The sequence below is a fragment of the Mastomys coucha genome, unplaced genomic scaffold (genome assembly GCF_008632895.1).
Source record: "Mastomys coucha isolate ucsf_1 unplaced genomic scaffold, UCSF_Mcou_1 pScaffold13, whole genome shotgun sequence".
Lineage (NCBI taxonomy): Eukaryota > Metazoa > Chordata > Mammalia > Rodentia > Muridae > Mastomys > Mastomys coucha.
The window spans coordinates 34,260,958-34,271,407 of record NW_022196895.1 but is presented as its reverse complement, the minus strand read 5'-3'; the positions used below and the strand labels follow the sequence as shown (position 1 = coordinate 34,271,407).

At 49.2% G+C, this 10,450-nt stretch overlaps 1 protein-coding gene across 1 annotated transcript in view; it reads left to right on the top strand.

The window, feature by feature from the left end:
• Positions 1 to 9,156: 9,156 nt before the first annotated feature.
• The window catches only part of Pcdh1 (protocadherin 1), a 28,337-nt gene continuing 27,043 nt past the window's right edge, over positions 9,157 to 10,450 (top strand). Inside the window, exon 1 of the mRNA XM_031365523.1 lies at positions 9,157 to 9,174. The gene's annotated coding sequence lies outside the window, so the exon portion shown is untranslated. The remainder of the gene's footprint in view (positions 9,175 to 10,450) is intronic.

Below are 10,450 nucleotides of genomic sequence, written 5' to 3'. Positions count from 1 at the left end.
TTTAACAGGGGTTTCCCAGTGGATAATAGGAAAGATATTTGTTAGTCATTGAAAACAATACTAGCAGACACTATCTATCAAAAGTTCAGTATATGTCAGGGGCTGGCCAAGTGTTTTGTGTCTATCACATATCATTATCCAGCCAATCCTCTTAACCACCTTGTGAGGTAAATACACAAGTGTGTCCATTTTATAGATGGAAGAATAAGCCCAGGGAGAAGAAATAATTGGCCTTAGGTCATACAACAAAGAAATGACAGTGCCATTGCAGCAGGACTACGAGGCCAGGCATTTTGTTTTGTTTTGTTTTTCAAGACAGGGTTTCTCTGTGTAACCCTGGCTGTCCTGGAACTCACACTATAGACCAGGCTGGCCTTGAATTCAGAAATAGATGCTTCTGCTTCTGCCTCTATCTCCTGAGTGTTGGGATTAAAGGCATGTGCCATCACTGCCCAGCTAGACCAAGGTTTTAGCCCCAGCATATGCTGTCTGCCTTAAGCTCCTTAGGAGCCAGGGAGCCAGGCTACCCCTTCTCCTTACATTTTCATATTCACTCAACAGACACACTCATACTGATGCCCTTTAATGGACTTGTGACATATTTGGAATGTCTGCAGATGCCATTGTTTCCTTACAACCCCAAGGACCTATCTCCTGATTCCTGGACTTGAGACGATGCCCAGACATCTGTTACATCAGAAGGAACCAGATGCCAACAGCAGGGATACATTAGCTCCACGGTGTTTTCCAGAAAAACATCCCTAGATTCCTGGCCTTCTTGATTGAAAGGTGAGACTTTGAAAACACTTTGGGTTTTTCCTTTATACCTCTCTGGGCAATCCTGGGCTTTGTTTCAGAAGGATGGTCATGAGATAGGTGGCAGGTGGACTGCAGAGAGCCACAAGGACCCAAACCAGTGTAAGAGAGAAGCTGCCACTATACCCTGGGGTCTGTGCTCAAGGCCCAGGACTGTTATGTACAGCTAGCTGCATGTGGGGAGCGAGATGGTTATGCCTTTGATTTTTGAGGTCACCGTCTTGTCTGCTCCTTTCTCTCCCCAGTACAATGGCTTTTGCTTCAATTTCCCAGGGATTCTCAGAGTCTGATCTCATAGCTCCAAGGTAGAACTGGGACCAGTCCTAGATTTGTGTTGCTGAAACTCGGTTCAAGATAGATACTTTCTTTCACCTTGCTCTGTCCACAGCCTAGTTCCAGAGAGAGAGAGAGAGAGAGAGAGAGAGAGAGAGAGAGAAAGAGAGAGCGCCTGCTAGAGATTAAGCCTAGAGTCTTTTTTTTTTTTTTAAGACAGGGTTTCTCTGTGTAGCTCTGGCTGTCCTGGAACTCACTCTTGTAGACCAGGCTGGCCTCGAACTCAGAAATCCGCCTGCCTCTGCCTCCCAAGTGCTGGAACTAAAAGCATGCGCCACCACTGTCTGGCAAGCCTAGAGTCTTAGGCAAGACCTATAACACCAAAATAGGCTCCCAGAATTCTTTCTACTAAAAAAATAGGATAAAAATTTGGGTCTGGCCTTGCACTCCCTCAGGCAAACCTGGACTTCACCGTCCTTCTGCCTAAGCATCCCAAGTCACTGAAATCCCAGGCTTGCGCCACACACTGTACTCTGCCTCTGTTTTTATTTTTTTCTAATTCGAAGCCTAGAGATCTGGACTGCCTTCCTCTGGCCTCCCTGACAGTGGCGCACTTACGTCATCAGATGGCGGGAAGACAGAAGAAGCTGTTCTGTTGTCTCCAGCTTTCTGTTTTCGCTACATGTTAGCTATTTACGTTGTGGGGCCCACGTGCAGGTTCTCTCCTTCCACCATGTGAGTTCTGGAAATCAAACTCAGACCATCCAAAGGCTCTCGTCCACTGAGCCGTCTCCCTGGCTCCTCACTGATAAGTAGAACCCTAGAGATGTAGACTTCTCTTGTAGGAGCTCTTCCAGCTTGCTTAGGGATCTTTGCTTCCTAATTCCTGGAAAGCATGTTTCTGGCAAGGTGTTTTTCAAATCAATAGTTCCACTGCCGTGGCCTTTTGATTTCTTACCTTGCCAGTCATGGCAAACATACTAGCTCTCCTGGTGCAGCTTCTGGGAGTCCATTCCACAAGTGCTTTCGATTACTTTGGAGTCATTAGTTCCCTAAATTGACTCCCTCCGGTTTAAAATACCTAGACTGGTTTCCGTTTCCTGTGCTGAACTATAAACCCTCACACAGTTATAAAGTGAGACAAACAGAAATAAAACAAAAAAAAAATCCAGTGTTGGAGAAGAAACTTTTTTTTTTTAATCCATTGCTTAGCTCTATGGCTCAGACTGCTGTTACAAAAGATGGAGTGACAGAAAAAAAAATATACAGTTATTTAGTGTCTTATCTGACATGGGACCCTTCATGTGGTAGTAAAGGCCCAAAGAAACAGAGAAACCTGTTTAATAAAAATTAAGTTTAAATAATTTAAATGTACATTGCTACGAAGGCTGACTATGTAGCTCAGTGAAATTGTCCTTAACACAAACAAACTGTGGCCTACAAAACCAAAAACAGCTGCCATAAACCAGCTTCTCCTACTGACACTGTGCAAGCCTCCACAGTCAGAGAAAACTAAAACAGCTGAACTCCTCCAATTACATGTACTAAATGTATACAGTTTGGGCCAGCAAAATGGCTCAGTGGATAAAGGTCCCTGCTGCCGAATTTGGTGATTTGAGTTCAATTCTCAGAACCCACATAGTGGAAGGAACTGATTCTTCCAAGTTGTCTTCTGACTTCCATATACACATTGTGGTGTGTGGATACACGCACACACACACACTGAGGAGGAGGGGGAGACAGACAGACAGAGACAGAGAGAGAGAAACAGAGAGAGACAGAGACAGACAGAGAGACAGACATTAACAGAGAAAGACAGAAAGGATAGAATAGAATATATTTTTTAGAGATTTTTAAGCTGGTCACAATGACATACTTTTAATACTAGCACTCAGAAGGCAAAGACAGTCAGATCTATGAGTTTGAGGCCAGCCTGGTCTATAGAGAGAGTTTCAGGACAAAGAAACTCTATCTAGAAAAAAAAAAACCTAAGTAACTAAATATGAGCTGAGCAGTAGTGGCGCACGCCTTTAATCCCAGCACTTGGGAGGCAGAGGCAGGTGGATTTCTGAGTTCGAGGCCAGTGTGGTCTACTGGTCTACAGAGTGAGTTCCAGGACAGCCAGGGTTATACAGAGAAACCCTGTCTAGAAAACAACAATAGCAAAACAAAAACAAACAAACAGAAAACCCAAAACACTAAATATGAGCATTTTAGTCTCAGTTATATTTCTATAAAAGTGATTAATATGAGAATAGAACATTCTTAGAAGACAGAGGCAAGGAAAGAGAAGATAGGCAGGAAGCCAAAGAAACATACACATTTCAGAGATTTACGGCTCCTGTAGGAGATGTGCAGACAAATAAGCTTACAGTTCAGATGTTAACATCTAGAAGTCTACTATACATTCACTGTTGAATGAATAGTACAATACAGACTTGCTCACATATACACACCAACCATGACTTAAATAAAGTTCTCTCTGTTCCGTTTAAAATTCAACCTCTACCCCCTCCACCCCCTTTTACTTTGATGGCCTCAGTGATAGCAGGAGTGACAGAGAAGACAAAAGAGGGCAAACATGTTAAGAGGACAAGAATCCAGGTGACAGCTGAATGTACACCCAGCAGACACGCAGGTGGACCTCTAAGTTCAAGGCCAGCCTGGTCTATATAGTGAATTCTAGGGCAGGCAGGGCTACATGGAGAAAGCCTGTCTCAAAAAAAAAAAAAAAAGAAAAGAAAAAAAGAAAAGAAAGAAAGAAAAGAAAAGAAAAAGGAAGAAAGAAAGAAAAAAAGAAAGAAAGAATCCAGATGACATTAAGAAAAAGAGAATAGAATGGGAATCATGATACCATAGCAGGAAGTAGACAGGACGCCATGGGAGTCGGGACACCATGGGAGTCGGGACACCATGGGAGTGATGTTAAGCTAAATAAGGGTAGGGAGAGGATAAATGGGTGTTTAAGGGACAAATAGATTGATTGCTTCATGTCTGTTGCATAGTGTCTGGGAAATAAAAAGCATTTTGTAAAGAACAAGCTCGGGGAAGTCGCCAAGAACAGGTGACACAGGTATACTACCAACATTTATGGAGTTTTACCATAAGCAAAACATTTGGCCAAGCATTTTAAATCTTCACTAACACTCCATGAGCCCCCCCCTCTTTTTTTTTTTTTCAAGACAGGGTTTATTTGTGTAGCCCTGGCTGTCCTGGAACTCACTCTGTAGACCAGGCTGGCCTTGAACTCAGAAATCCGCCTGCCTCTGTCTCCCAAGTGCTGGGATTAAAGGCATGCGCCACCACTGCCGGGCCATGAGCCCATTTAATAGACGAAAAAACTGAGGCTCAGACAGGTTAAGCAACTTAATTACATGGGCAGTAAGCGACAGAGACCAGTTAAGTTCTTACTTAACTGGTACACTGTATGACCCTTTTGAGTCAAGGGTCAGCCTCTGCTTCTCGCTTCCCTTAGAACCTTAAACACCCAAAAGTCTAGAGGGGACCTCGAAAGTCATGGTCCTGAAAAAGGGATTAAGAGAAGAGATGGGGTGCCTTCCCCCACTGAGGAGGGACCATATTAAAGCTTCATCTTCAACAACAGAAAGAAAAACAATTTGAAACTTAATCATCTCCCAGAATTATGATCCCTCCCCTCAGCGGGGAGCACATTAGCAGAACTGAGAAATGATAATTCAGCAGCCCCCAACCCAGCAGGGATGGAAAGAGGAGGGGGGGAGGAGAGAGGGAGGAAAGCAGGCACAGACAGAGAGCTGGGGGAGGGGAGGCAAGGCCTGAGCTCGAAGGGTCTTTTTTTCCTGCTCAGGTCTGAGACATGGTTTTGGGCAGCAGTCCCATAACACTCAATTCTTTAATTCTGCTCAGATTGAGTAGGGGATATGTTGTTTCCCAAGTCAGTTCTAAGTACCGAAGGATCTCCACACCCAAAGCATCCAACCCAATCTAGGAAAGATGTAGTCTGAGGTCTCAATTTAGGCAAAGAAGACCTTCTGAGCTACCAGGGCTGGCTCTGGACGTCCTTGTCTAAAGGCACCTAGGCGAATTAGCTTCCTTTCAAACCTGAAGTGCTGGACAGCTCCCGACTTGTGCACTGATTTCCCCGAGTACAGAGAGGTGGGGCCAGACTCCTCCCGCCCCTTCTCTGACACTGCAGTAGTCCCCACCCTCAAGGGATGCGCGAAGGCTTCTGGGAACTACTGGGTACCCAGCTTGGGGTCACGAAAGGGTCCGGACTGAGATCTGGTGGGGACCTTGAGCCTGGAGCTACCCTCCCCCCCCCCGCGGGGGGCGGGGGGAGTGATACGGGCAACTTCTCCAGACGCATTCCTTCCTTCTGAGTCGAGACCCCCTTCAGTCCCCATACAACATCCCCCTCCCGAGGGGGGCTAGGGGACAATGGTGCCTTCAGCCCCCAGACATGAATGGGGCCTTTGAGAGCTGCACGCCATGGGGTCAGCAGAGGCCACCGGGTCCCCCGGGGCTGTCCAGCCTTCTGATTCCGGAGACGCTGGGCTAGGGAGTGTGAGGAGCTGTTGCGGGAGAGAAGGTGTCCCATGGTTCCTGTCTTAGAAACTAGTGGGTCCTGGGAAGAAAATCATTCTTAATCAGGCAGTTTCTGGTAAACAAAGATTTTAAAGAGGTGAAGAGGGGAATCCCCTTTCTCTGTACAGAAGAAGACAGTTCCTGTGGCCCCATCTTGGGAGGTAGCAGGGCACACTGCATGGAAGTAGAATCTAATAGGTATTTTCTACCTCTTATCTCCCCTTCCAAATCAAGGTCCCACTCTAGATGAAGTAGAACCCCATCTTCTCTCAGTACCCATATTCCTTCATCTGGGGCTGCCCTTGAGGCTTGGTCCCTCTTTCCTTCTGTCTCTCCTCCCACTCCTGCACTGCACAACCTACCAGGTTTCTATGGAAATGGGCTAGGAAGGCTCTGCCAGGAGGCCAAGGCCACCACTGCTCTTGAAGGGAGGGGAGAAAGAAATTGAAAGTGAAGATCAGGAGACAGTTCTAACCATCCCCAGAGGGGATGCAGATGTGTTAGGAGTGAGGCTTTCTCTGGGGGAGGGGGGCATGGGAACAGGCAGAGATGTAACTGAATGATTGAGGGGTTCCTTCTTATTCCCCCAATTTCCAGTGTTCCAGACATTTAGACAAGCCTCCTCAGAGGGAAGGAACATTAGTGGGTGATAAAGGAAGGGAAGCTGGTAATCCCAGGAGTTATGACCCTTCCTCTCTTGCATGAGGCTCTCTTCTATTTAGAACATGCCCATTGGAGGGGACATCTCCAGGGACTAAGAAATGAGAGAGGAAATAAGAGTAGAGTGAGCATATTTGGAATGTTCTGGAGCCTCCCCTAGGCAGGCAATGCTAGAGACCTAGGACTGCTAGGTGCTTTTAAGGCATCCTAACTAACCCAGGCACCTCACTGAGGAGTTGGGGGATGGGACATATAGCTTGGAGGATGGCAGTTTTCTCTCCTCAGTCCCATCCTTTCATCCCATCAGGATGAAAGTAGAAAGGAAAGTGGAGATGGTCAAGTGGAGCTAGGAGCAGAAGAGGGGGAATAATTTTAAGACTGGTTAAGGGGAGGGGTGGTCAAGGGGAGGGAGGGATGGTCAAGGGAAGAGGTGGGCAAGAGGAGGGGTGGTCAAGGGGAGGGATGGTCAAAGGAAGGAATGGTCAAGGGAAGGGGTGGTCAAGGGGAGGGGTGGTCAAGGGGAGGGATGGTCAAGGGAAGAGGTGGTCAAGGGGAGGGGTGGTCAAAGGAAGGAATGGTCAAGGGAAGGGGTGGTCAAGGGGAGGGGTGGTCAAGGGAAGAGGTGGTCAAGGGGAGGGGTGGTCAAGGGGAGGGATGGTCAAAGGAAGGGGTGGTCAAGGGAAGGGGTGGTCAAGGGGAGGGGTGGTCAAGGGGAGGGATGGTCAAGGGAAGAGGTGGGCTAGGGGAGGGGTGGGTAAGGGAAGGGTAGGTAGAAGCTCTTAGAACTTTCTCCTCATATTCTAACCTCATGAGAAAATTGTCTCTTGACCACAGACTACTGAAATCTCAGAGTCTTAGGAAAGTCTGCTGTAAGGTCCCTTGGGAAGCAAGCTCCCAGGTTATCAAAAGATTCCTAAAGCTTCTCTGGAGAAGAGGGGGAGGGGAGGGGCTCTCCTGGGAACCCGGGGTTTCCAGGATCTTACCCATCAACTCTTCCTTGGCCATAGCCCCATGTATAGCCATCCTGGTGTTTGCTTATTTTGGTTATTTTTTGATCAGATATTTTGGCACTATGCACACTGCCTCCTGTTGCCATGGCAGCCATGACAGGGGCTGAGGCACCGTGAGAAAAATACCAAAATTAATGAGTGAGCGAAAGTGCAGCCGAGAGAAAAACAAGGTTAAAAAAAGAGTTAAAACAGTAATGAAAACAGGCTTCTGAGCTCCACAGCAGAACAGCTGCTGAGGCCTCCCCAGAACAGCAGCTCCAGCCCGACCTTAGGTTCCTGGCATCTCCCAGAACTCTAGACAGGACTCACCTGCCCTCTCCCACCCAGACTATCACAGACCCAGCAGTAGTCACTGGAGGACCATTCTGAACAGATCAGCTCACATCTCCAGTAGCATGCTGCCTCCCAGAACAGCATCTCAGGGAACAGCTTTTCATCTCCTAGACAACGGAGTCTTAGCTACAGCCCCCACACAACCGTGGTCCGGCTATATTACCAAGAAATGGCGTCCTAGCTACACCAGAGTTTTGGAGCTTTAGCTGCAGCCGTAACAGCATCCCAGTGAAAGCCTTGCACACAAGAACATCCCCGTCACAATCCCGGGCAATAGCATTTTAGCTATAGCCAATCCTCAATATGCTGTCATCACAGCTATAGCTTCAGGACCAATAGCGCACTAGCTACAATCCAATCTACAACGGTAGCTCTGCTCTCATCCCAGGTAACAGCCTGCTTCTCAGGTACAGGCTCCTAGCAACAGCTTTTTATCTCCTTTAAGACCTACACAGTAGGTTCAGCAACAGCCCTAACTACATCAAATTAATACAGAACAGCTCAGCTATAGTCAGTCTCGAGTGCATCAGCCACACGCCTTCAGCTTCCAGACCAATGCTACACACACACACACACACACACACACATTATTTCACAACAGCCTCTTGGGTCCTCTGATTATCTGGCTACAGCCTAGGCACACTAACATCACAGCAACTTGAGTCAACAGCCTTGCTATTAGTTTTAGGTGCTACTACATCCCAGTTCTCTTAGCTCCAGCCCATCCCAGGTAAACACACGCCAGCAAGCATCCTGGCCATTTTCATACCCAGCATCACCCAGGCTCCATTCTCTGGACACAGTCCCAGATGGACTCTCAGTCACTGTCACTTTGAGGAGCCTCCCCCAATGCTTCACTTGCCAACTGGTCCTCCTCCCAGTTTGGTACAGGGCCAAGAGCCTGGCTCCCTTCTTCAGATGGCTACCCTCTCTACTCCCCGACCATCCTCCTCAAAGTCTCAGCTCTCTTGCCTGCCTTCCAGGGGCGGGGACCCGGGGAGGGAACAAGCCCCAATAATCATACCTACACCGTCCCAACTCAGGTCCCCACAGAGACAGTCTGGCAGCTGGAGTAGGAAGGGATACGAGGCAGGGAAGAATAATAAGCATATCGTACTATTGCTGCCTTGGCCCAGTTCTATTCCAACCAGTTGGTGCAGGATTTTGGGTTGATGGTGGTGGAGCAGGGAGGACGGAGGGGAACATCTGGGAGATTAGCATTTCCTGCCCAGCTCTGCGGCTGCTGGTCCTGCTCAGCCCTGAGCAAAGGAGGAGAACAGAGGAGCCTTTGAATGGCTCCCAGCAAGCAGCCTGGGAGGGTTTGCTGCAGTGGGCAGCAGGCACATGCTGGGGGCAGGGAGGCTGGGGCAGCTTCTCTGTGGAAGATTTCTTCTCTCCGGCCCACTGATTTGCTTTTTGGTGCCGTGTTCAATGGTGGGGAGAGTATGAGCTTTGCAAGAGACAGAGAGAAGCCACTTAAACGACAGGCCCTTCCTGCATCTCCTGTTGAGCACCCCAGGTGAGTTCCTGGAGCTGAGGGTGAGCAGAAGGTCCAGGTAAGAAAGGGAGATGAGTGGGGTGGGGGTGCTCTGAAAGATCTCTGGCAGTTCTCCATCTCTCCTTCAGCAAATTACAGCTCTCACCCCTACCTTGAAGAATGTCCCACATAAAGAGGCCCAGGGGCTAGGAAGAGGAGAAAGCAGAAGAAACCCAGAGAGAAGAGAGGTGGAGATGGGAAAATGAGGAAGGGACAGAAATGGGGAGAGGGGTGTCCAGCGGTTATGGCAGAGACCAGAGAGCAGTCACTACACTTTCCATACACAGCACCTGGCCTTGCTGCAGATAACCTTCCTCATTCGTCTGACCTGGAACACGGAGCCTTGGCTTATAAAGCGGAACTAGGCAGGAGGTCCTACTGAATTGGGGCACTTGGCAGCCTGGGTACCAAAACCTGAGCGAGAGGGAGTGCCCACGCTGCTCAAGCGCCTCAAGATGGCGCCAGAGAGCCAGAGCTGAGCGCAAGAAACCAAGTATTGGAGTGAGACACTGCGTGTGACACGGTGTGTGACTCGCCCGAGTGTGTGGCAGGGAGCTTGTGGCACGGTGAGGGCGTGTGACACAAGTCGTGACACTGAGCGGCTTCCCGGAGTTGAGACCCATTTGGCTCTATGAGGTGTGTTAAGTCACTGCCTGGAAGAACGTGGCAGAAGCTCTACACCGCCCAGAGGGCAGGTGATCAGGGGGACCTTCGAACAGACTGACATCAGGAGAGTCTTTTCATCCTCGCGCTTGATTTTCTTCCCAGTCCACACTGTAGAGTTCCAAGATCCCTTTCCTTAACCCTTTCTACAGTTCCTTTTATAATCTCACCCCTATGGTAGCTCCGGCCCGAGGGGGAGGGGCGGACTTCCCCGGGGCGCAAAGAGAAGGGAGGGCCACTCCGGAGCCAGACTCCGGGGTCTGACTGGGAACTGGGTTGGCCTGGAGGGGCAGCTCCCCTGGGAAGATGCTGGGGAAAAAAGAGCCAGAAGAGACACTTCCCGTGCCTTGACTTCCCAGGCGGCAGAGTAGGGTGTTTGAGGCAGGAGAGAGCAATTCCGAAGGGGTAGATGGAGGCTTGGGTGGGATGAGTATAAGGTGAAGAGCCGAAAAGGAAGCCAGTGTAGTCGGCCTTAGGCAAGTGGGGGGCAGCGTAAGAGAGGGGGTGCTGGTTTGGGGGCGCGGTGGTCAGGGACCCCTCCCAGCGGGACTAGAGCGGTCCGGGCTCCACCTCCCGGCCGAAGGCGGGGGGGGGG